The sequence below is a fragment of the Harpegnathos saltator genome, unplaced genomic scaffold (assembly GCF_003227715.2).
Source record: "Harpegnathos saltator strain DR-91 unplaced genomic scaffold, Hsal_v8.6 scaffold161, whole genome shotgun sequence".
In the NCBI taxonomy this organism is placed as follows: Eukaryota; Metazoa; Arthropoda; class Insecta; order Hymenoptera; family Formicidae; genus Harpegnathos; species Harpegnathos saltator.
In genome coordinates, this window is record NW_020229941.1 from 34,746 (window position 1) to 60,000 (window position 25,255).

General features: G+C 42.5%; 1 non-coding gene and 2 pseudogenes across 1 annotated transcript; 2 read left to right on the forward strand and 1 right to left on the reverse strand.

The window, feature by feature from the left end:
- Nucleotides 1-1,811: 1,811 nt before the first annotated feature.
- LOC112588139 (uncharacterized) lies at nt 1,812-2,604 on the reverse strand (annotated as a pseudogene).
- A 17,004-nt stretch (nt 2,605-19,608) lies between these two features.
- On the forward strand, nt 19,609-21,522 carry LOC112588146 (uncharacterized; annotated as a pseudogene).
- An 840-nt stretch (nt 21,523-22,362) lies between these two features.
- Nucleotides 22,363-22,517, forward strand: LOC112588144 (5.8S ribosomal RNA). The gene has a single exon (XR_003112596.1). It is a non-coding gene; the product is annotated as a 5.8S ribosomal RNA (ribosomal RNA).
- Nucleotides 22,518-25,255: the final 2,738 nt, after the last annotated feature.

Below are 25,255 nucleotides of genomic sequence, written 5' to 3' on the forward strand. Positions count from 1 at the left end.
TTGTTGTAGAGGACCCATTTCTCATCGCCCGTCACTAGTCGATCCAAAAACGACTCGTTATTGAGCCGCCCGAGTAAAGAAACGGCTGCAGAAATTCGCTTGATTTTGTTCTTCTCGGTCAGCAAATGGGGCACCCATATATCGAGCTTCAAATCGAATCCCATCTTTTTTAAACGCCGAAAAGCGGTTGATCGGTCAACGTTTAGTGCTATAGCAACTTCTTCTGTTGAAATTCGCGGATTATTGAGCACTAAAGTACGCAAAACATCGTCATCAATGTCAGAAGGTCGACCAGAACGTGGCTTGTCTTCAAGGTTAAATTCTCCGCGCTGAAATTTAGCAAACCATTTTTCCACAGTTCGTTTAGCTGGTGCTTCATCCTGATAAACATCCTGAATGTTTTTTACGGCTGCGGCAACGTTTATTCCCTTCCGAAGCTCGTAAAGCATAACATGCCGTAAATGCACCTTATCGATACTCATTTTTAAAGTGATATTTCTCGAAGCAGTTTGTATGAAAACAAATGATTTTTTTTTAATAACAGCTGAAGACGTCACCTTTCCAACGTTATATAATATGTAGATGGAAATATTAATGACAACACTTTACGACGCTTATAACTCCATCTATTGAAACTCCGCACGAACTTTTGCACTCACCCAATATTTTCATTCCGAAAATTTTCATTAAATAATCGCGTTACTGTTTTACACCCTCTTTGTTGACCTCTCCATCCTCGCATCATTAACAGTGTTAGTTCGATCTCTTTCAGAAAGTTCCGCCATTCTTAATTAGAGCAAAGAAGAATTAATCAGGTAACTGATAGGAAATTAATCTAAATAATTAAGTAGAGAAAAATACTAATTATTAAGTGTTGGTCCAACTATCGATTTGTTTATTTCAACCAGCACTAGCAAAAAGCTCGTTGAGCAACTAAAAATCTAATAGATCAATTAATAATATTTACGAAAAAATTCTGGGCTATTGGAAACAAAATGAAGATGTTTGGGACAATCAATTGAAGCGCAATGGCTTCTTTTGTTACAGAAACAATTTTTGGGGCTATTCGTTTTCGTCCACGAGGTGACTGCTGCTCGCTGAGAAGAAGACAGCACTGCATCAAAGATTCAAATCAGCGATCCGCATTGTTTGCTCAAGAGTTTGTATTACTATTGGTGCCTGCGAGAGTGAAACAATAAAGATCGGTCTCGCCAACGCTTTCGGGCAGCTTCTCGCGATCACCTTCGGGCAGTTTTCCGCCATAGTCTACTAGCATAACCGCTTGAAGCCGTACAACTTTGCTATTGAACATTTTTCCAAAATGCAGTCTTACTGAAAATATTATGGGGAGTCGATACTTTTCGATTAATGTATTTTCTTTAAACCAATTAATTGGTCTCATTATTTCGCGCATAAAATTATTAAGGTTATGATTACTGAAAACTAAATAATATTTTACAAGATATTTTACATTTTGTGTCAAAAAATCGTTAACTTCAAACCTTTATAACTCAAAAAGTACTTAATGAAAAAATGTTTTATTATAGTGTTCTAGAAAGCTCTCGAGATAATCTATAAGAATATGCAATAAAATGTTGGGGTTGCATTAAAAAAAATAAGGTTGACTTTGAAGTGACCTTAAAGGACATGGTCAAGGTCAAAGTCAGGGTCATCATCTTACTCCCCGCTTGGAACCATACAACTTTGCTATTGGACATTTTCTCCAAAATGCATTCTAACTGAAGATATTAGAGGGGTTCGATACTTTTCGATGACCCTGTGTAAAACCTATTTTGTATGTCAAAGATATCTTAGTTATCTGGTAATAACTTGTCACGTGAATAAGTTGAAATTGTTTGCATGATTGACATAAAACAAATCAATTGCTGTTCATTTGGTACTCGTTTCATTGTTTCAGCTATTGCTGTGATATATGGATGCTGCTACTATTGTTCTTGCTGAGCAGTAGCACGATGTAAATATGCTATTGCCATTACATTGAAAGCATGAGAAGATTGGCAAAGTACATTTTCCATTGTTTCCGTTGTCTTCTGCTTTTTTATTGCAAATCGATCTGGTGCTGGCACTATTTTTTTCTTCTGAATTTTATTATCCATAGTAATAACGCCTGCAGCTGTTTTCTTTTGTACTTCATCATCTATATGCACAGATATATTATCTTCATAATCTTTGGAGATAGCAGAAATTACTGATCTGACGTAACAGTACTAGTTGATAAGGACTCATCAAGTGAAGGATTACTAATGCTATCATCTGAGCACATCGACACATTTATGGAATTCAATCTATCATTTGATAGTAATGGATTTGACATTCTCTTTACTGTAGAATCTTTAGTGAGTAAGGAGGATCTCACAACACTTTGTGATGTCATACTTTCTTCTTGCCAAGAATGTTTTATTGAGCTGCGTGATCCATAGATATAAATATTGATATTTTATCTAAGCGATTATATATTTTCTAAAGATAACTAAATACTTACTTTCTATGTGCTATATGTGGTGTCAGAAAAGACATTTGCTTAAAATAGACCCACATTTTCGTCTGTCTACGTCCTGAACCACTTGGTTGACCTTTCTTCATTTCCCGTAACTTCTTGGTGAATATATTACGAAGAGTATTCCAACGCCCTTCTGCTTACTCACCTAATGTCACCGAAATTGAAATATTTGCTATTAACTAATTACTATTTTGCCAATTTCACAGAAACAATACTTAACCTGTACACTCAATCGTCTCTCCAATATTTTTCCACATATCAAGTTTTAGTTCCCTATTTTTGTATTCTTTTAATGTTTTCACATATAGAACCGGATTTTCTCTTACAAGAGCAATTAAAATGTCATCATTGACATTTTCCTGTGATATTTCAATGAAATCGATATTCACGTTCGGATCCATCGTAAAGCCCGTCAACAACAGTCAATAAAGCACTATATTTTAATATCTACATATATCTCGCTTCTAATTGGTCATTACATTGCGTTTGGCTGTAAGCCGTAAAATTTTAGCTTTAAGAAATGAAATTTCGTCAAATCGCTTAAGGCTTAAAATCAAGACTAAGTAAGGGCAAGAAAGCCTTATAAACGGAAATGGCGTCACAAATTACGGCTTAAAGCTTAAGTTTTACTCCTTAAATCCTCATTGTAGACGCCGCTTTAGTTGGCCGAACACTCACACACACACACACATACACACACACACACATGCACGCACGCACGCACGCACACACAAGAACGCGCGTGCCCGCATGAAGCCTCACCTTTCTTCTGTTGTCGCTGTGGGTCCTCGCAAAATCTCAATGTTCAAATGATCATAACTCTGCGAAAAAAATCGTAGAGACCTCGGCGACCTCGCGTTCTTTTCGTCTCGGAAAGCCCTTTCGAACGAGCGCTCACTCAACCCAACATGCCATTTGAGATTTTTTGGCTCCCCCTTCCCCCGGCCCTCAGGGGTGTGGAGGTGGGTGTTTTTGTGGTTAAATAATAGACTTTGTGATCCCATTGAATCCTTATAAATTTCAATCCTATATTTCAAACTGTACAACAATTATTTAGGTGGCCCCGAACTTTTGGTAGGCACTGTGTATCCTCTGTGACGTGGCAGCCGGAAAGGCGCCCGTCACAGGCCGACCTTTCGGCCCTTAGGCGAGACTCTCGGGGGGGGGGGTGTCGCCTTGCGCTCTCCCCCGTAATAATTAGCGTTAGTAGTCGGAGCGCGCAGGTGGAACGGTCCCGCGTCCCCGAGCTCTGTACCCCTGGACCTCCTGCGCCGCACATCAGGAGAGGAGGGATCGGTGGAGGAAGGAAGAGGATGACACCCCCTCGGCAGGACCGCCACCCCAGGTGAATGCACTCCTTTAATAATGCTAGTATCGGTTTCGTATCGTCGTGAAAAGTTCTCGCTGTCGCTTCCGTTGTCCACAGGCCTGCAAGGATATCGTGCCGAACGGTCGGCGTTCCCGTGCTTGGCGCGTGAACGCCGGCTAAACAAAGCCAGCCTGAACAATGAGATCGGGCGAGTGTGAGCAAGAGAGAGAGAGAGTGAGCAAGAGAGTGAGACCGAGCACCCGTCCCGCGGATCGAAAAACAAAGATCCGCGGAAGGATTCCCGTATCGGGAGATTTTACCGAGGAACGGGGAGAGGCGGGTAGCACGAGACAACACCGACGGACAAGGAAGTCTGTCCGGGGAGAAGGAGATAAAAAGGAGAGTCTCCTGTTGTCGCTCTCGAATATCGCAGATCTGCTTCGATATAGTACCGGAAACTATCGGCTACCGAAAAAGTGAAGATACAGTTGAGGGATTTAGTGGGTGGAGTGTTGGCGTCAGCAAGCGGAGGAGACGTCGGTGGCAGCGTGTGCCAGAGCGAGCGAGAGAGGGAGACGAGAGGAGGACCACGTCGCCGGGAGGTTCCCGATTGTGTAAGACCTTCCACCTGCATTATCGTTTCGGTGTCGTGAGAATAGAAAGTCTCGTTAAAGTTACCGGCGTAGCGGGCAATCTCGAATTCGCGAGAGCCCAAGCGGAGTGTATCGTACCGAGGGGGTCGGACCGTTCCGATTCCCGAAAGAATAAAGCTAACGATAGTCAAAACGCGCCTCGTTATTTTTGTGTTTTCCCGGTCGTTCCCGACTTCCGACGAACCCTTCCCGTCTACCGACTTAAATACCGCAGGGCTACCGGTCCCGTCGACTTCGCGTGTCTCGGCCCTTTGGTGAGGTGTCGCGTAGCATTGGTGAACGGTGCAGCCCGCTGCACCTGGCGCCCAACCAAATTTTGGTGAGAGCTAGGTTGGCCGAGGCGCGCGGACCGACGGCAGTTTGCCGACGGCGAGCGATAATCGCGTCGCACCTCTAAATGTATTTCTTCTGGTGGACATCTCCATTTCACAGCAATATTATGTAAAACACAACATGCGTTCGTAATACAAGCTACAAAATAGAGATCTAATATAATATATTGATCTCGTTTTATATATTGTACTGCATTTGTTCTTTCAAATAATATATTGTATACCTGCAAACTCTGGTTTATAATGCAATGCTCTTTCTTTTCTTAAACATCGCCATCGTCCTTTTAAGATTCCTATGCATCTTTCTACTACTGATCGTGCTTGAATTATATGACTAGTATATCTATCTTCTGATGATTCTACTGGTGGATTTATCAAATATTTTAAAAGAAACGGCATGAGCGGGTATGTAGCATCACCTAGATATGTATGTTAAAATATATGATGTTTTGTACAATAATTAGTCTGTTTTTAATAACTAAACTGGCAGCACTAGTTAAAGAAATTTACACACACTGAAGCCTGAGAATCTTTTATATACGCTTCATATACTTCAATGTATATGTGTATTTCTTGAATTCTTGCAGCCAATTCAGCTACAAAAACAAAAGAAATGAAATGTAATAAACTAATTACATCATAACGTTTTTAGTTTGTAATTTTTATTTTAAATTATAATTAACATTATATTATATTCAAATCTAGAAACAATATAGATATAAAAAATTAAAATAAACAGTAGCATATCATACTTATAAGCCATGACCCTTTTTCGCCTAATTCATGCTGTCTTTGTAAATGATCAAATAAACGTGAAGAACGAAAAACTCTTGAATCATGTGTTCTTCCTCCATGCATTGCATTGACTGATAATATTTCGGTATTATATGAAGAGACCTAAAAAATGAGTATACATTTCGCAAACAAAAATTATCACTTTAAATTATAACATGAGCCAATAAGAGCAAAATATCAATTATACAGGGTGTCCCATTTTAATCCGGCCAGCTGAATAAAATTCGAGGATATTTTCCAGAAAAAAATGTCAGACAAATGTTGCTCAGTTCTAAGGGGGACATTCGATGCCACCAACAATTTTGACCTCGGGTGAAGGGTTCAAGGTCATTCAAGGTCAACTTTTTTTCTTAAACGGGAACCCCTATTTTTCACATCGGTAATCGATTCTACGTAAAAAAATGAAACTTTGGTCTAAAGCATTTTTTTTATAACACAAACTAATTTCACTTATTCAGCCTCCAAAATTGAAATTTTCAAACTTTTGAATTTTTTACTCGAGAATGGTGGGGTTTGTGGGGAAATTGCAGAAGACAAAAAGTTCTTGGAATGCTGCAAGGAATTCACTCGAATTTTCGCATAGTTGATCGTGCACTTTTCTCGAGGTACCTCCTGACAGGTAGAACATTGGCGGAAAAAAGTGCACGATCAACTATGCGAAAATTCGAGTGAATTCCTTGTAGCACTCCAAGAACTTTTTGTCTTCTGCAATTTCCCCCCAACCCCACCATTCTCGAGTAAAAAATTCAGAAAATTTGAAAATTTCAATTTTGGAGGCTGAATAAGTGAAATTAGTTTGCGTTATAAAAAAATGCTTCAGACAAAAGTTTCATTTTTTTACGTAGAATCGATTGCCGATGTGAAAAATAGGGGTTCCCGTTTAAAAAAAAAAGTTGACCTTGAATGACCTTGAACCCTTCACCCGAGGTCAAAATTGTTGATGGCATCGAATGTCCCCCTTCGATCTGAGCAACATTTGTCTGACATTTTTTTCTGGAAAATATCATCCTCGAATTTTATTTAGCCGGACGGATTAAAATGGGACACCCTGTAAATCAATCTTTGAGTTAGTATCACAAACAGGGAGAAACAGAAAGCTCTCTCTTTGTGTGTTTGATGCCAGTCAAATTATAAAAAAATTGACTTACACCATTTTTGTTCTTAATGGTTCATATCATACTTATTATCGAAAATTGTTTCGTTGTAATTTTTGTATTTTATATTTACGATCATAACATTCAGGGAATGATACAATTTCCTATTAATAAATAAATGCTCTTTCGGTTTCTGGGGGAAAGATGGCAACATGACTTCCGTCTATTGCTTTGATGACTCCTGGAAATCTTGTGTTAAAAAAAAATCTAAAAGTAGTAATATCAATTTTATTAGTATTTCATAAGATGTAGATATTGTAGAAAGTTTTGTTTATATAAGTATTATTATTTATGTTCTTATATACAAACTCTTTTTTAATCCGTTGTTTTCTTTCCTCTTCTGTGGGAAATTTAATCCAACGTTCCATTATTCTATTAAGTGCATTCACTGTCGCATAAATTGAAACAGAGATTGATGTTTGACACATACATGAATGGAAATCTTGTCCCACTTTTCTTTGGTAGGAACCAGATGATAAGAAATGTAGAGTTGCAAATATCTAAAAAAATTTTATGGAATTGAAAAAATATATAAATATATGCACAAAATAAAAGAAAGAATAAGAGAGAGAATGTAAAAAAAGTTTAATTACTTGTATATGTTGAGGTATTGCTGTACTTCTTTTTTTAAGTGGCATATGAGGAAGTAATTATTCTATTAATTCCATTATAGCAGGTTTAGATAACCTAATATATAAAAGAAACACAAGTATAATACATGATGTAATTATATGTATATAACTATTTACATAATATGCAAAAATTCTTACCTATATAATTTTTTAAATATATTTTCATCTATATCGAACGGCTTTTGTGTATCTCGTAATTTGTTACTTGTTATATTTAAATTTTGTTGTCTCTTTTTATCTTCATCATCGTAAATAAAATTATATACTCCATTTTACACTTTTATTTTTTATATGTATCTTTCTTTATGTTGAGTAATCTCACTTTTACCTCATACTTTGTAACGATACACCGATTGTTACGAACCGGGCCGTGCAAAATGCATTCCGCGGGTTATGCTCCCTGCGCAGGATGCAAGCGAGCGAACGAGCGAGCGACAGGAGTGAAAGAACGAGCAAGCGACAAGAGCGAAAGAACGAGCGAGCGAAGGGAGCAAAAGAGCGAGCGAGCACGCAGCATGCGCGTGCAGGCAAGGACCGCCTCGGCGCACGCGGCATGCGGCCGTCACGTGCTCCCTCGTGTCGCGAGATACGGAGGGGGAACGATCCGGAGTCGCACGGGCAGCCAATTTAAGGGGCCGTGCGACTGTCGAGAGCGACCTTTTTTTCCAACGCCTCGGCAATGGTAGAGACGAGGCGCCGACCCCTTCAGTCAGTCCTCCAAAATGGGCGGCTGATTTAAAACCTGATCCAATCGAAGCCAAATCGTTTGTAGAAATATGTAGTGAAAGAATTTTCATTTGTAGTTGCTCAGGAAAAAAGTTACAACCCCTTAAGTTCTAAGGGTAACTATTTCCGCCCCGTCGTGGGGCTGACTTGAAACCGATTCTAATCGACGCTAATGGGTTTGTAGAAATATGTAGTGAAAGAATTTTCGTTTGTAGTTGTCTAGTATAGAAATGGCAGCAATTTTTATAATAGGGGTGTTTGTATTTTCAACCCTATCAGGGGGGCTGCGTTCTAAACCGACTATATCGAAGCCAAATAATGCGTAGAGGTTTGTAGTGGAGGAATTTTCGTTTGTAGTTGTCCAGAAAAGAGTTGCAACACTCTGCGTACTAGAGGTTTTAATCTTTGTCTCCGCGTGATGGACTACTTTTTGAACCGTGAAAACCGATGCCAAAAATGTTTGTTGAAATATATAATTAAGAAATTAACATTTGATGCCCTTGCTCGGCTTCTAGAAGGTTGAACAAATTTGGATGCCTGGACACGAAATTGTCTATGTGCTATTTCATTCATTTTTTTATTTTACTATTTTATTCGAAACTTTCTGGACATATTGAATCGTGCCTTTATATCATTCTCTCTCTCTCTCTCTCTCTCTCTCTCTCTCTCTCTCTCTCTCTTTCTCTCTCTCTCTCCAATTACGAAGATCATATTCAGTTTTTTAAGTTTTTACGTAATACAACATATGTATACGTCTTTTTTCAAATAGTGTACGATGCGTTATTCGTATTGTTTCTTTTGTCTTGTTCCATCATGGAGCTTCCATTTTTCATTTGTTCTGTGAACATAGCATTGGTAATGTCCAGGTAAGTAATTTACAGCTCCTACGAGTTTGAATGTTTCATTTTGTATTTTTATATCTGTTGGCAATGCAGCAAGTGTTAACGTTATAGCACATGCTTCATTGGCGCCAAGATATTTGCGCGTATCTTTCCATTCTAATGCTTCAATGTCGATAAAAGCATGATTGCCGGTTTTATACGTGTAAGTAAGGTTTTTACCTTTGCAACGAAAGCAGTTTTTAACAGTTTTGGCGAAATGTTGTTCGACTGCTTTTTGCAAGACTTGTATGCCTTCGGTGCATATTGGCTGTATATCAATGCTTATTACGGGATCAACTTTAACTTTTCGGTAATGACAATCCTCGCAATTTTTCTCCCATATCATGGAAGGCTCATCTTTGAACAATTTTTGTATTAATACACCTATATTCATTTCACAATCTAATTCTCCATTTTTTATAGATACGAACTGTAATAGGATATTTGCCCTCATCGTATATATTTTATTAGTTATACGGGACTGAGATATATTTTTAGTCAAGTTGAAAATGTCATTTTTTGTCTGATTCACATAATCGTTGTACGATACCTAATCGTGATAAGCAGTAATAATGCACTGCAATACAGAATCAAAGGGACAGGTATTTTTTATTTTTAGACGCCCTTTATCTGTTTCAATGAGTGATAAACTATTACCATTGATCAACAAAGGTAACTTTGTCTGTATACGTGGTCGCTTATGCATATTTTCTATATTTGCACATGGTGTTAGATATTTTCCACGCTTCGTAATAATTTTATTAATTCCTCTCCACTCCTTTTCGTTCAGGTAATCATTACTTTCAAGTTCAGTTGGTACAGACGGCGGCGCCGTTTGTTCTTCAGCAACAGAATCTTCCTTTCTCGAGAGGATTTTATCGTCAGCATTGTTCAGATAATCATCAGTTTCAAGTTCAGTTGCATGTTTAGCCGGCGACATTTGATCCTTAGTAACAGAATCTTTTGTTTTTGAAAGGATTTCATCGTCGAAAGTACTTTTAAACGATCAATTTTGTTATCATCCTTTGAAATATTTAATTTGACACTCTCATTGTCACTTATACTGTCCAATCAACTTTGACTGCCAGACGAATGATTGTCATAATTGTCAAGAGGCTGACACGATGCATGTAATAATTTCGTTGTTCTGACTAACGATCGTAAGTGAATAATAATGAATTTATCAACCCTGATGGATTTTTCGCCTTTTAGTACAAGGGACTTCAATTCTTTAAAATATTCTTCGCTGTGTACCGAGGTCGGGATGAAAGGCACGTTTGTTGAATTTTTTTCATTCGCCATAACTGCTGTCCACAGCGTAAAATATTTTGATAATTTCAAAAACTTTTTTCCGAAATCTGGACAGAAGTAAGGATTCGATCGATTACCGTGAGCCATTTTCTTATTTTCCTTTTCTATCTTAAGGAAGAATTCAGAAATTTTTGATTCATTTTGCTTATCCTCTTCATTACCGATTTCATGACAGTCTGTACTTTCTTCTTCGTCAGCAATAATCATTGTGTCAGTTTTCATCATATTTAAAAAGCTTCGTTCGTGCTTTGTAAATTCGATTCTCGTTATCAGTTACATCTTCTAATTCAGAAAAAGCGACTGATAATACGTCTGTACATAATTCGCAAAAATTATCGATACTCGTACATTTAGTTAGCAGCCGACACATCTTACATAAAAGTCTTTAATATAAGGTGATGACTTCTTAAGACAGGACCATCGGTACTTGTTTTATGAGATGAGCAATATCGAGGCGAATAATCGATTTTATATTGAGAGAAGTAGAAGACGTAAGTGCATGAAAACACTTGTCTATGTAATCTGCTAAGCTACTATTATTGAAGGCAAGACAGAAGGCGTTCAAAAGAGCAAACGAAAAATCACTAACTGTTTGTTTAGGAATCTTTGCACCCATTCGCATCCATTCACGCAACCAATACGTTAACGTATTCGTATCATGTTTTTCTGAAATCATTTGGAAAAGCGGTAATATTTTATTATCATATGATACTACCGCTTGATATAAAAGTATTGCTCCTTTAGATCCATCAGACTTCACAATCGGTTTTATCAAGGAGCCTGTTGCCTCAATATTGATATTATTGATTTTTCCACTTTTGCATGCTTCTTTGTACAAGTGAAGTTGTTCAGGTAACCAGTATATTACGTACATTTTGTCAAATGCAATTTCGTGAATGTTTCCAGCAAATTCTGCGTCATACTTTAATAACATTAACGAAAATATCGAATTATTTGTAAATTCTACACCTAGTTCTTTATTGCGAAATTCTTGTTTCGCCTTGCGCAGTACATTTTCGGAAAATAAATTTGCAGGTTCTACGTCTCCATATTGCATTAATCTATTCGCTTCGTTGCGTCGTTACGTATATGTAGATTTTGCTTGCAATTCATTAGCCGTCACTTTTCGAAGGCGATCGCGTAGTTGCCTTTTCTTTTGATGCGCTATTTCACGCGTATCATATGTTGATACCGTACATTTTAAACCATCCTTCGTAGATTTTTCTAGGCTGTGTATGTTAATTTGTGTTTGACATTCGGAACATTTCCCAGTAATTATGAGAAAAGTTTCGCCAGGACAATTGCTGATCTTTGCGCGTTTAAATTGAAACGTACATGGCAATTTCATCTGGTTCCACAAATTTTCATAAATAACATCTGTCCAGCCAGATTTTAAAGTATTGTACAATCGTCCTTTGTACGAAACTATAGTTGGACTTATTTGCTTCTACTCTTTACTTTTGATCAACATTTCGAAACGCAGTGGTTTCAACAGAGTTGCCGAATTGTTCATTGACCATTCGAACTTGAGCTTTCGCGTTCATTTTTAATCTCATTACTTTCGGTACTACAAATACGTATACCGTGCAAACGATCAGAAATTCCATTTCTGTTTCTAGTAACATATACATATATATAATTTTTATTCAACACATTATGCAATGCGTCAGATGCTTCTTGCCAAATGGGATGACCGTAAGGTAAATATGCATTTCCCGTGACAAAGTTAAAATCTTTCAGAGCGATATAAATTTCCTCAGCAGTTTTTATGCCTCGACATGGCATTTTGGTTTGTATTGAAAATAGCTTCTTGTTTATATAGTTGTATTTATTGTAAATGTGTATATTATATATATATATATATATACAGGGTGGGCCATTTTAATCCGTCCACGGGAATATCTCCTCAGATAGGAGTGATAGCGAAAAATGCCTCAGACAAAAGTTATAGGATAAGCAGGGGGACACCTAGCGGTGACCTTGACTTTGACTTTGAGGTGAAAGGTCAAGGTCATTTTGAGGCCAAACTGATTTTTTAAAATAGAAACTCCTATTTCAGACTACGGAAATGGAAAGTATAGAAAATTTCACGTCCAAATAGGTAACTCATGACTGTGGTCAAAATGACCTTTAGGGGTTGTTTCAAGGACAAACGCGTAATATTAATCAATTCACTCAAGTAATTGGTAAGCTAAGTGAGATAGTGAAAAATGTTTCAGACAAATGTAGTATTTGGAAATGGACGTCAGGTCATGACCTTGAACTTAACTTTGAGATAATTTCAAGATCAAACTGAATTTTTAATTGAAATTAGTTAACAAGATTATCAATGACTTGACTCCTACTTTTAGCGTTACCCAGGAACAACGACGTGGATGTAGTAGAGGATATGTTCCCTTTGGGGTGCTTGATTCGCGTGAGTCCCCTTGCCTCTCACGGTTCGGGGTGCTTGATTCATGTGAGTCCCCTTGCCTCTCTCGGCTCGGGGTACTTGATTCACGTGAGTCCCATTGCCTCTTACTTTTCACGGAATATTCTAGAGCAGATTCTTTCCCCGTTCTTATATTTCACATGGTCCTAAATACATGTTTAAGAACATTGTAGCCAATAAAACGATCCGTACGGATGCTGTATAAATCATTATATTGGCTACGAAGTATTTCAAGGGGTATTTAAAACGATATTGAAATAGAAGAATTGACTTGGAACAAACTTTAGTGCGCACTCGATGTGCATTAGTGCAAGCGATCGAATTCGCTATTAGAAATGCTACAATTTCGTTTACATTACAGTAATGTGTAACGTATTGTTTTACACAAGTAATTATCATTAATTACATTCTGCAATCGTGCTAAATGAACAATTCACTACAGTATGTTGATTGTGAAGATGGAAAACTGATGATATGTCTATGATAAATGCATAAATCGAGTTGTATCTATACAACATCATGATTGAAATTGAAACAACTGTGTTTATGCAGCTGTAAAAACACTGCAAAACACATATGTTACAATACAGAGATTTATATAAACGTTACCAATTTACAGCAACGTTGACGCAATAGAATGAGGGTGCGTTCGGGGAGACGCTATTAGCGTCATTATATTTTTATCGCTCATTAGATGTACAAGGATAGAATACGCTAATAGTACTGATAGTGAGCTCCCCGAATGTACCCTAAAAGACTAATAATTGTCAAGGATTAACCTATTTCTGTATTGCTTTTATAATGTAATTATTTCATTACGAATAGCAATGCAATATTAACTTGCGATTGCAAAGAAATTAATATAATTAAAAAATTACTAATGAGGCACATTAAACATTTTGTAGTTGGCTACCCCAGTTGTTAAATCTATAGTACAAAAAATGCTATCCCAACATCACACGTTTGTGAAATTCCCTCCGGAGTTACAAAATTTTGCAGCGTCCTTATATTTCTACTCCCCGAAAGCATACGAATATGTAAGAGAAACCTTTATGAAGACGTTACCGCATCAAAGTACGATTCGTCCTTGGTATACTAATATTGACGGTTATCCTGGGATATGTAAACCTGCATTACAATTTTTGCAAGAAAAGGCTAAAATTGCGCACGAAAAAAACCAAATTATTCTATGTTCCTTAGTTATGGACGACGTAGCGATTCGGAAAAAAGTTGAATGGCATAAGAACGAATACGTAGGATTTATTAATTTCGGTAAAAAAAAGAATGACGTTGACTTGCCCGAGGCTTCCAGTGCTGTTGTATTAATGGTTGTAGGAGTCAATGGTCATTGGAAAATTCCTATCGCGTACTATTTCATACACTCATTGAATAGCACGGAACGAGCGAATATAATGAATGACACATTAACACAATTACATGAAACAGGAGTTTTAGTTACTTCCATCACCTTCGATGGACCGCAATATAACTTTTTATTGGCCACAAAATTAGGTGCGAAATTAGATATTAAGAACAATTTGCAAGTTTATTTTTTTCATCCGGTTACGAACGCAAAAATATTTGTAGTACTCGATCCATGCCATATGTTGAAATTGATTCGAAACTTGTTTGGAAAAATGCAAGTCATCGTCGACAGAGATGGTAAAATAATAAAGTGGTCTTTCCTGGAGAAATTGGTACAATTTCAAGAACAACACGGTTTGCACGCTGCGACTAAACTGTGCAAGCGACATATGAATTGGCAAAATGAGAAAATGAAAGTGTTTCTGGCAGCTCAAATGCTCAGCAGTAGTGTTACAAAAGCATTGGCATATTTACGCGATGACTTGCAGTTACCACATTTTCAAAATAGTAAGGCTACGGAAACGTTTTGTTCCATTATGAACGAAGCATTCGATATTTTGAATTTGCGCAATAAATTTAACACCGATCCCCAGAAAATGCCTATATCACAATCTAATATTCATGACATTCGATGCAAAATTGCGAATATTGAAAGGTATATATGATCCTTGACTGTTAATGGTCAATTAATTGTTCACAGTAGTCATAATACAGGATTTATCGGAATAATCATTTCTTTACATAGTGCAGTAGACGTCTTCGATACTTGGGTCGCACCAAATCCTTCTGTTCATTATTTGTTGACTTACAAACTATCGCAGGATCACCTTGAATTATTTTTTTCGGCAGTGAAAAGTCGCTGTGGAAATAACAATAATCCTACATGCTTGCAATTCATTGCGGCATTTAAGAAATTGTTAGTACATGCACAAAATGGTGGTTCCAAGTATGCGAACTGTCTAGCACAAGATAACACACCTTTTTTGCACATATTTCCGGCAGAAGCGACACACGGCATAGATGAAATAACCACTCAGAATTATAGTATGGACTCATGTAGAGAAACTTCGAGTGTAGACCACGATCACGACTATTATTTACACAGCGCTTTTGATAATTTGAACAAAAGTTACATAGACAATGTTGTAGCTTATATCGCTGGATTTCTTGTTTTCAAAATAGTAGGTAACATATCTTGTGACATTTATAAACAACAATTGTATAGCAATGTGTGCCATTCCAAGTTATAAGTCGTGAAAATCGTGGAAGATTGACTAATGCATCAGCTGATGTTGTGACTTTATAGAATAGCCGAATTAACATTCAGAGAGAATATGTCGATTCTTAAGGAAAAGAATATCCTACGCACGTTATTACTAAACACTTCGCGAAAAGTATCAAGTAACATATTTAACAATACAACACATTTATTCGATCAGGATCCTCTCAATGACCACCGTTTCCAATTGATTAAACTTGTACTCAATAAATACTTTAAAGCAAGATGTACCCACTATGGTAATTCTAACAGTGTAAATGTTGAAGGAGTTAGAAGTAAATTAACGAAATTAATACTTTTCAAAGTCAACGAAGGCATGAAAACTGTTTTTCTGTTATTTTCTTATATGTATTCGTTCACACTGTTTCTAAATATGTACTTCTTATATGCATAAATTATATTTATATATAATATGTACTTATATAATATACAGGGTGTCCCATTTAACCTGACAAATCGTAATATCTGGAAAACTACATGTCGGATCATAAAAAGTGGGTAATGAAATTTGTTCGTCTCGAAGGGGGACATCCAATGATATCAAACTCGACCTTCCACCACACTCCCGGGGGATGGGGGTGGGGGCAATTTTGAAATATTAAATGGGAACCCCCATTTTTTATTGCAGATTCGAATTCTACGCCACAAAATACGTAAGTTTCATCCGAAACTTTTTTTGATTCGTGATAGATGGCGTTGTAATCGCAAAAAATTAGATTTTCTGCAATTCTCCAGAAATGATCATTGGATTGAAAAATAAAAAAATACTTGTTCAATATTTTTAAAAATATTTTTAAAAAACATAACAGTTATTCCTCCCCATCCCCTCGGGGTAGGGTGGGTGATAACGTTCAAATCTCAAATGAGAACCCACATTTTTCATTGCAGAATTAGATTTTACGTGAAGTTTTTATAGAAACAATTTGTTTCATTCGTAATAGCGTTGAATTTTTCCGAGAAACTACTTTTAGCGTTATCCAGAGACAACGACTAAAACAAGCACCCCAATGGTGAGAGGTGAGGGAACTCACTTAAAACAAGTACCCCGATGATGAGAAGCGGGGGGACTCACCTAAAACAAGCACCCCGATGGTGAGAGGCGAGGGGACTCACCTAAAACAAGCACTCTGAAGGGAACAGAAAGCTACTACGTCCTCGTCGTTGTTCCTGAGTAACGCTAAAGTAGTTTCTCGGAAAAATTCAACGCTATCTATCACAAATGAAAAAAATTGTTTCCACAAAAACTTCACGTAAAATCTAATTCTGCAATGAAAAATGTGGGTTCTCATTTGAGATTTGAACGTTACCACCCACCCTATCCCGAGGGGATGGGGGCGAATAATTGTTTTTTAAAAATATTTTTAAAAATATTGAACAGGTATTTTTCAATCCAATGATCATTTCTGGATAATTGCAGAAAATCCAATTTTTTGCGATTACAGCGCCGTCTATCACGAATAAAAAAAAGTTTCGGATGACACTTACGTATTTTGTGGCGTAGAATTCGAATCTACAATAAAAAATGGGGGTTCCCATCTAAGATTTCAAAGTTACCACACTCCCCGGGAGTGGGGTGGGAGGTCGAGTTTTATATCATTGGATGTCCCCCTTCGAGAAGAACAAATTTCATTACCCACTTTTTATGATCCGACATGTAGTTTTCCAGATATTATGATTTGTCAGGTTAAATGGGACACCCCGTATATTTATTCTATTATTCATACATATGTTACAAGCTTTATTACGTGTCGTTTAACAAATAAACAACAATACTGCATATATAACATCGACTTTTATTTTATTTTTCTATCTATTTACATATGTATTTACATTTCTTTCCACCTCAATATCAATAAAGCACATTCTGAATATATTTCATCATTAGGACTGGGGCTCTGTTGTGGTGTACTACGCTTCTGCGTGGGAAAGAGACGACAGGACACCTCATATTGTCTGCCTCTCACTCTACTCGAGAAATTACCCCCTTCACTGCCATCAGCAGTCCATTCTATATGTCAATAGTTTCGACATTAGGTTTCCGAATGTTGGCAGTATACACAGAGAAAGAGAGAGAGAGAGAGAGGGAGAGAAAGAGAGAGAGAGAGAGAGAGAGAGAGAGAGCGAGAGAGAACGAGCGAGTGAGCGAGCACTGTATCAGTAGGTAAGTGTAATATCTTATTCAGGATATGTTCCGATATTCATTGTATTGAAAATTTATAGTATACTTAATATGAACAATAGATTTTCAATACTAGCAGTGAATATCCGAAGTGAGTCGCAACGTGAAGCAACTGGTTTTCGCGGTTTTCTAGGTTACATTTTTCGAGACGAATAATAAAAAAATGTTTTGTAAGAAATTGACCTTACACATTGCTAATGCGTGCTCTCGTTTTTATAAGCCGATGGATTTATTGTTTCGAATTGTTACCATAGGCTCGCACGTGTACCTTATTTGTTCACGAAACAGTAAATCCATCGGCTTATAAAACCGAGAGCGTGCACTAGCAACGTGCGAGGCTTATTTCTTATAGAATTATACATCTTGAAAAATAATAAGATTGCGAAAGTCAGCTTCACGCTGTATCTCGCTTCGTCTAAACTCATTTGGTGGTAATTATTTAGAAGTCAGACACCGCCTTGGATCTGGCTAAAAATCACTTATCTTATATACAAGGTTCTCAAAAAGTCTTCGAACGATAAAATATCTCGAAAACAATCAGTTTTTGGAAAAAATGTTTCAGGTAAAAGTTGTAAGGTTTAAAATGATCTATTCACTGATCTTATCAGTTTGATCTTGGCTAGAGTTGATGCTAGCCTTGTTGACAAGGTCAGGGCAAAGTCACCTTGAACTTTTCAAATGGAATGCCCTACCTTTTTTGGCATATTCTCATGGAATACGGGAGTAACGATCTGTGGAGTCCTTGTTTCTGTTACATAACACGCAGACGTACACAAACAAACACGCGCGCGCGCACACATACACACGCACACGCTCACACACTCGCATACACACACGCAACCGCCGCGTTCGGATTTAGCCGCTGACGCGCGCCCGAGCCGTCGAAGGTGCCGACCGCGACGTTCTCGCTGCGCGGTCGCTCCACCAGGTCGCGGATCGAATCTCCGTCCATACGGCGCGAACGACTGACCTTCCGCCGAATCTTCAGCTACCGGAGGGGGGGTTTGTCGGGGGTCGCTCGACCCGGAGGTATCAGCGTGATGGTAGGTCTTCCTCACAAGTTGCCGTAGAAATTTAATAATGCGTAATTTTCTTCGTTATTTCGCTGTTTGTTAGTGACATTTCGCTCAGATATCGCTCGTGGTGTTATCATTTTCGCCAATGGTGTTTTCGTCTTTTCGTCGTTCTTCCTTCGCGCTCGCGGTCAATGTCCGGCCGGCCTCGTTAGTTGGACGCTCGCGCTCGTATGCCGACGTGCTATCGCCCGTGCGTCGCCGACGGCCCGGCCGACGCCCTGGGTACTATAAGAGAAGCACGCTGCTCGGCAGTCGTCTGTAGCAGCGCGCGGCGAGCGGAGCGTCACGAGTTCGAGCTTCTCGAGCGGCGAACGTCTCCCGCTAAATGTAAATCCTCTGCACAGCATTGCCACGAGTTTATATCGTAAGACGAATTGGCTCCTATGTGGCATGCATCTTCGAATGTTGGTCGTATTCAGCATTACCGCTCGCGCCGGTTTCTGCCGGACGTCGGTTTGCGGTGCGCGATATGAATCTACTTCACATATCAAATGTTCGGGGGAAAGGCTCTGCCTTCCTCGCTCGTTACTTATAATCCATGACGAGATGGGAGAAATGCGAAAAAGACGCACGATGTGATAGTTCGCTGTGTCGATCTAGCGTGAGGGGAAATATTTGAAATGCAAGAAAACAACGATGCATACGCACAGAGAGGTGTCGGAAAGAATCTTTTTGCGGGGCGTGCGCGCGCTGCGCCAGGGCAAGCGCGTCACGATATATCCCCGGATGCGGTGGTGATTCCTGTGCACGCTCACGACGCGCGATGTTGAAACTTTACTTCGCATCGCGGTATGAAGTGAGAGATAGTGTCTCGCCAACCCGCTACGCGCCGGCGGTCTGTCCGACGAGTCTCACGTGCGCTCGTGCGCACGCGTCAGAGATCGAGCGCGCCTGTCGTGCGTTCTCCTACCTGTCGTGCTGCGAGCCCCGAGCTTCTGCTCAAAGAGCATCAGCTTAACGAAGCACCCTGGTTGATCCTTTAGTCATATGCTTGTCTCAAAGATTAAACCATGCATGTCTCAGTGCATGCCGAATTAAGATGAAACCGCGAATGACTCATTAAATCAGTTATGGTTCATTAGAATGTACCCACATTTACTTGGATAACTGTGGTAATTCTAGAGCTAATACATGCAAAACAGAGTCCCGACCAGCGATGGAAGGGACGCATTTATTAGATCAAAACCAATCGGTGGCGGTTGGGTATCCATCCATCCGCCGTTTATTTTGGTGACTCTGAATAACTTTGTGCTGATCGCACGGTCCTAGCACCGGCGACGCATCTTTCAAATGTCTGCCTTATCAACTGTCGATGGTAGGTTCTGCGCCTACCATGGTTGTAACGGGTAACGGGGAATCAGGGTTCGATTCCAGAGAGGGAGCCTGAGAAACGGCTACCACATCCAAGGAAGGCAGCAGGCGCGTAAATTACCCACTCCCGGCACGGGGAGGTAGTGACGAAAAATAACGATACGGGACTTATCCGAGGCCCCATAATCGGAATGAGTACACTTTAAATCCTTTAACGAGGATGCCCATTGGAGGGCAAGTCTGGTGCCAGCAGCCGCGGTAATTCCAGCTCCAATAGCGTATATTAAAGTTGTTGCGGTTAAAAAGCTCGTAGTTGAATCTGTGTAGCACACTGTCGGTTCACCGCTCGCGATGTTTAACTGGCATGATGTGGGAGGTCCTACCGGTGGGCTTAGCCTCGCGAGGGGCGGCCCAAATAATATCCCATCGTGGTGCTCTTTACTGAGTGTCGAGTTGGGCCGGTACGTTTACTTTGAACAAATTAGAGTGCTTAAAGCAGGCTACCTTCGCCTGAATACTGTGTGCATGGAATAATGGAATAGGACCTCGGTTCTATTTTATTGGTTTTTGGAACCCCGAGATAATGATTAATAGAGACAGATGGGGGCATTCGTATTGCGACGTTAGAGGTGAAATTCTTGGATCGTCGCAAGACGGACAGAAGCGAAAGCACTTGCCAAAAATGTTTTCATTAATCAAGAACGAAAGTTAGTGGTTCGAAGGCGAACAGATACCGCCCTAGTTCTAACCATAAACGATACCAACTAGCGATCCGCCGAAGTTCCTCCGATGACTCGGCGAGCAGCTTCGGGGAAACCAAAGCTTTTGGGTTCCGGGGGAAGTATGGTTGCAAAGCTGAAACTTAAAGGAATTGACGGAAGGGCACCACCAGGAGTGGAGCCTGCGGCTTAATTTGACTCAACGCGGGAAACCTCACCAGGCCCAGACACCGGAAGGATTGACAGATTGATAGCTCTTTCTTGATTCGGTGGGTGGTGGTGCATGACCGTTCTTAGTTGGTGGAGCGATTTGTCTGGTTAATTCCGATAACGAACGAGACACTAGTCTGCTAAATAGGCGTACCTTATGGTATCGCGAAGACCCCCGGCTTCTGCCGGCGGGTTTCTACTACCAACGTACAAACATATCTTCTTAGAGGGACAGGCGGCTTCTAACCGCACGAGATTGAGCAAAACAGGTCTGTGATGTCCTTAGATGTTTTGGGCCGCACGCACGCTACACTGAAGGATCAGCGTGTTTTCCCTGGCCGAAAGGCTCGGGTAACCCTCTGAACCTCCTTCGTGCTAGGGATTGGGGATTGCAATTGTTCCCCATGAACGAGGAATTCCCAGTAAGCGCGAGTCATAAGCTCGCGTTGATTACGTCCCTGCCCTTTGTACACACCGCCCGTCGCTACCGATTGAATGATTTAGTGAGGCCTTCGGACTGGTGCGCGGCAGTGCCTCGGCACTGCCGATGTTGCCGGGAAGATGACCAAACTTGATCATTTAGAGCAAGTAAAAGTCGTAACAAAGTTTCCGTAGGTGAACCTGCAGAACGATCATTAACGTTTCGGAGGTCCTGCTCTGTGCTCTGCTCTGGTGTTCGTTCGAGCGCCACGATTAGCTAGAGAGACAGTAGTCGGCGACTGAGATTACCACGACTAATCTTAACCGAAAGAACACGCGCTCGTCTCTCGCGCGCGCAGCAGAGGGACGATGCGTCGTTACGTACAAGATGTAAAGAGTTTCAGTGCACCCGAGACGCGCTGACTCGCTCGAACGATTGCACGCTCGCGCACGAAAGTGCGCGAACGGCGACACAGCGGATCGCGCGCGAGACAAGCTGTACGCGCCGCGGCGGACCCCCTCACACGAGGGACCGCCCGGCGGCGCGTTCACAAGTGGTAACTTGAGCGCACGAGCGCGGTGGTCGCTCCCTCTCCGTCGAGATTCTACCTCGACGGAGCCAGAGGCAGCGAGCGCGCCCGCAAGCGTGAGGACGCGAGTGAGTAGAGTCCCGTGCGTCGCGGTGAGAGCGTCCGTCTGGTTTGCTCTCCCCTCGCTGGTTGGTGCTCCTCCTGGTCCGACGGTTTATTTGAAAGAACTTCCACCCCGGCTCTCCGCGCCCCCCTCGGGGGCGATAGAGGAGAGACTACGCTCGATCGCGCCTGCGAGATCTCATCGCGCGCGGTCTCGACGAGACGCGCGCGTGGGCTCTCCGCCGCGAAACTTTGTTTCCTCTTGCCGTAGCTCCCGCTCGCGGGAGCGGCGGTCCGTGCGTGCTCGGACGCGCGATTCGGCTGAATCGCCACTTTGATGGACGATGGAACGAGCATTGCGAGATGGGCGAAGAAAAGCGCGTGCTTGCCGCGCGTGCCCTGATCGCAAACGAATGTATAAGAGATTACCCTGAACGGTGGATCACTTGGCTCGTGGGTCGATGAAGAACGCAGCTAATTGCGCGTCAACGTGTGAACTGCAGGACACATGAACATCGACATTTCGAACGCACATTGCGGTCCACGGATACAATTTCCGGACCACGCCTGGCTGAGGGTCGTTTACGCACCCAAAGACTGCTTGCGCCGGAGCTGCGCTTCCGCGGCTCTTTCTCTCTCTCGAGGCTCATCCCCGCCGTCGCAGGAGCAGCATCGAAGCAGGGATCCGTGCGCGCTGCCACGGAGTCCCTCTCTCTCCTCGACGCACGTGCGCAGGGTTTTAAACAGGCAGAAGACACGAGAAAAGAGACGCTCTCGCAGCGTACTCTTGTTGTGTCGCGAATAGCCAAAGGACGGCGTACGAGCGATGGCTGGACGTTCGCGGAGGAGCGCGAGACCCTCCTCTCGAACCGAGAAAAGCTGGTCGTGTACGCCCTCGGCGGGACCAGGAATCTCGGGAAAGAGTGTGGCCGGTCGGTCTCCCCTACGCGTCGTCTGAAATGAAACGAGAGGCGATTTCCTCCTCCTCATCGTCGAGCGACATCGAACGCACACAGGCGACAGCGAGTGTCTGTCTCCCGCGACTTCCGGACGAGGGGAATGTCACGAAGAGCTCTCTCTCTTATCGGGCGCGGAAACGTGTCGTCGTTGTCAAGGTGGAACGAGCACAGCGAGGGAGGAGGGTAGGTTCTCTGCCGCGTCGAGTGCGCGCAGAATCACCTCTACCCGCCGACGTCTGCGAGCTGGGACAACGAACGGCGTGCATGCCGTCGACGAGGCATGAGAGACAAAGAGAGCTTGTCTCCCTCTCTCGCGCGGTGTATGGCGCTGTCGCGTGCAAGTCCGCACGACGCACAGAGGCCCAATATCTCGCGCAGATGTCTGCTGGTTTGGATCGCGAGCCGACCGCGTGTCCGAGTCCACGAGGCTTCGTCCTTCGAACGTATACACACGGACCGGCACGTCGCGTCGTGACTCGTCTCTGGGAAGTCGCGCGAGAGTGCGACGCTCGCGGATGATCCGCCGCGCATCACGCACGATACTGCGTTAAGCGCGAGATAGGGGAGGAGAGAAGACCACACTGTGTCTCTCTCGCACCGTCGTTTACTACGACAAGCGCAAACGTTGACGACGACCTCAGAGCAGGCGAGATTACCCGCTGAATTTAAACATATTATTAAGCGGAGGAAAAGAAACTGACCAGGATTTCCTTAGTAGCGGCGAGCGAACAGGAAGGAGCCCAGCACCGAATCCTGTGGTTCCGCCGCAGGGAAATGTGGTGTTCGGGAGGGTCCGACTATCCCGAGGTGTCGCATCGCGTCCAAGTCCATCTTGAATGGGGCCACTTACCCGCAGAGGGTGCCAGGCCCATAGCGACCGGTACGCGCCTCGGGAGGATCTCTCCTTAGAGTCGGATTGCTTGAGAGTGCAGCTCTAAGTGGGTGGTAAACTCCATCTAAGGCTAAATACGACCACGAGACCGATAGCGAACAAGTACCGTGAGGGAAAGTTGAAAAAAACTTTGAAGAAAGAGTTCAAGAGTACGTGAAACCGTTCAGGTAAACCTAAGGGGTAAACCTAAGAAACTCAAAAGATCGAACGGGGAGATTCGTCGTCAGCGGCGCTTGCTTCGCGTCGGTCGGCGATGTCACGCGGTTTCTCGCGCGGGCACGCTACCGTGCGCGCATGTCCGGCGTCGTCGTAGTGCACTTCTCCCCTAGTAGAACGTCGCGACTCGCTGGTTGTCGGTCTACGGCCCGGGTGCGGTGACTGCCGCGTCGCCGGTAAAACGGCACGCGGCAAACCTCCGGAAGCCCGGCCGGCTGCCCGGCGATACTCGCACGGTATCAGCCCGCAGTCTATCTCTGCGTCAAGTCCGTCGCAAGCGCGCGCCACGGTCACTCGGAGGCACGGACCTAGCGCCGTCCCCGGTCCTGGCCCGCTGTTGGCCGACGGTGATCCTTTGACAGGCCTTACGGGGCGACGCGGAGCTGGTTCGCCATCCCGCGCTCGCCCCAATACCGGTCGGCGACGCTACTGCTTTGGGTACTCTTAGGACCCGTCTTGAAACACGGACCAAGGAGTCTAACATGTGCGCGAGTCATTGGGACTAGCAAAACCCAAAGGCGCAATGAAAGTGAAGGTCGGCCTTGGCGCCGACCGAGGGAGGATGGGCCGCGTCGCGATGCGGCCTCGCACTCCCTGGGCGTCTCGTTCTCATCGCGAGAAGAGGCGCACCAAGAGCGTACACGTTGGGACCCGAAAGATGGTGAACTATGCCTGGTCAGGACGAAGTCAGGGGAAACCCTGATGGAGGTCCGTAGCGATTCTGACGTGCAAATCGATCGTCGGAACTGGGTATAGGGGCGAAAGACTAATCGAACCATCTAGTAGCTGGTTCCCTCCGAAGTTTCCCTCAGGATAGCTGGCACTCGGCCGTTCCACGGAACGCGCGCGAGTCTCATCTGGTAAAGCGAATGATTAGAGGCCTTGGGGCCGAAACGACCTCAACCTATTCTCAAACTTTAAATGGGTGAGATCTCTGGCTTTCTTGAACCTTGAAGCCACGAGAATCTCGGATCAGAGTGCCAAGTGGGCCATTTTTGGTAAGCAGAACTGGCGCTGTGGGATGAACCAAACGCAGAGTTAAGGCGCCTAACTCGACGCTCATGGGACACCATGAAAGGCGTTGGTTGCTTAAGACAGCAGGACGGTGGCCATGGAAGTCGGAATCCGCTAAGGAGTGTGTAACAACTCACCTGCCGAAGCAACTAGCCCTGAAAATGGATGGCGCTGAAGCGTCGAGCCTATACTCTGCCGTCAGCGGCAAGTGGGGCGGGGGCCCTAAACAGCCCCCGTC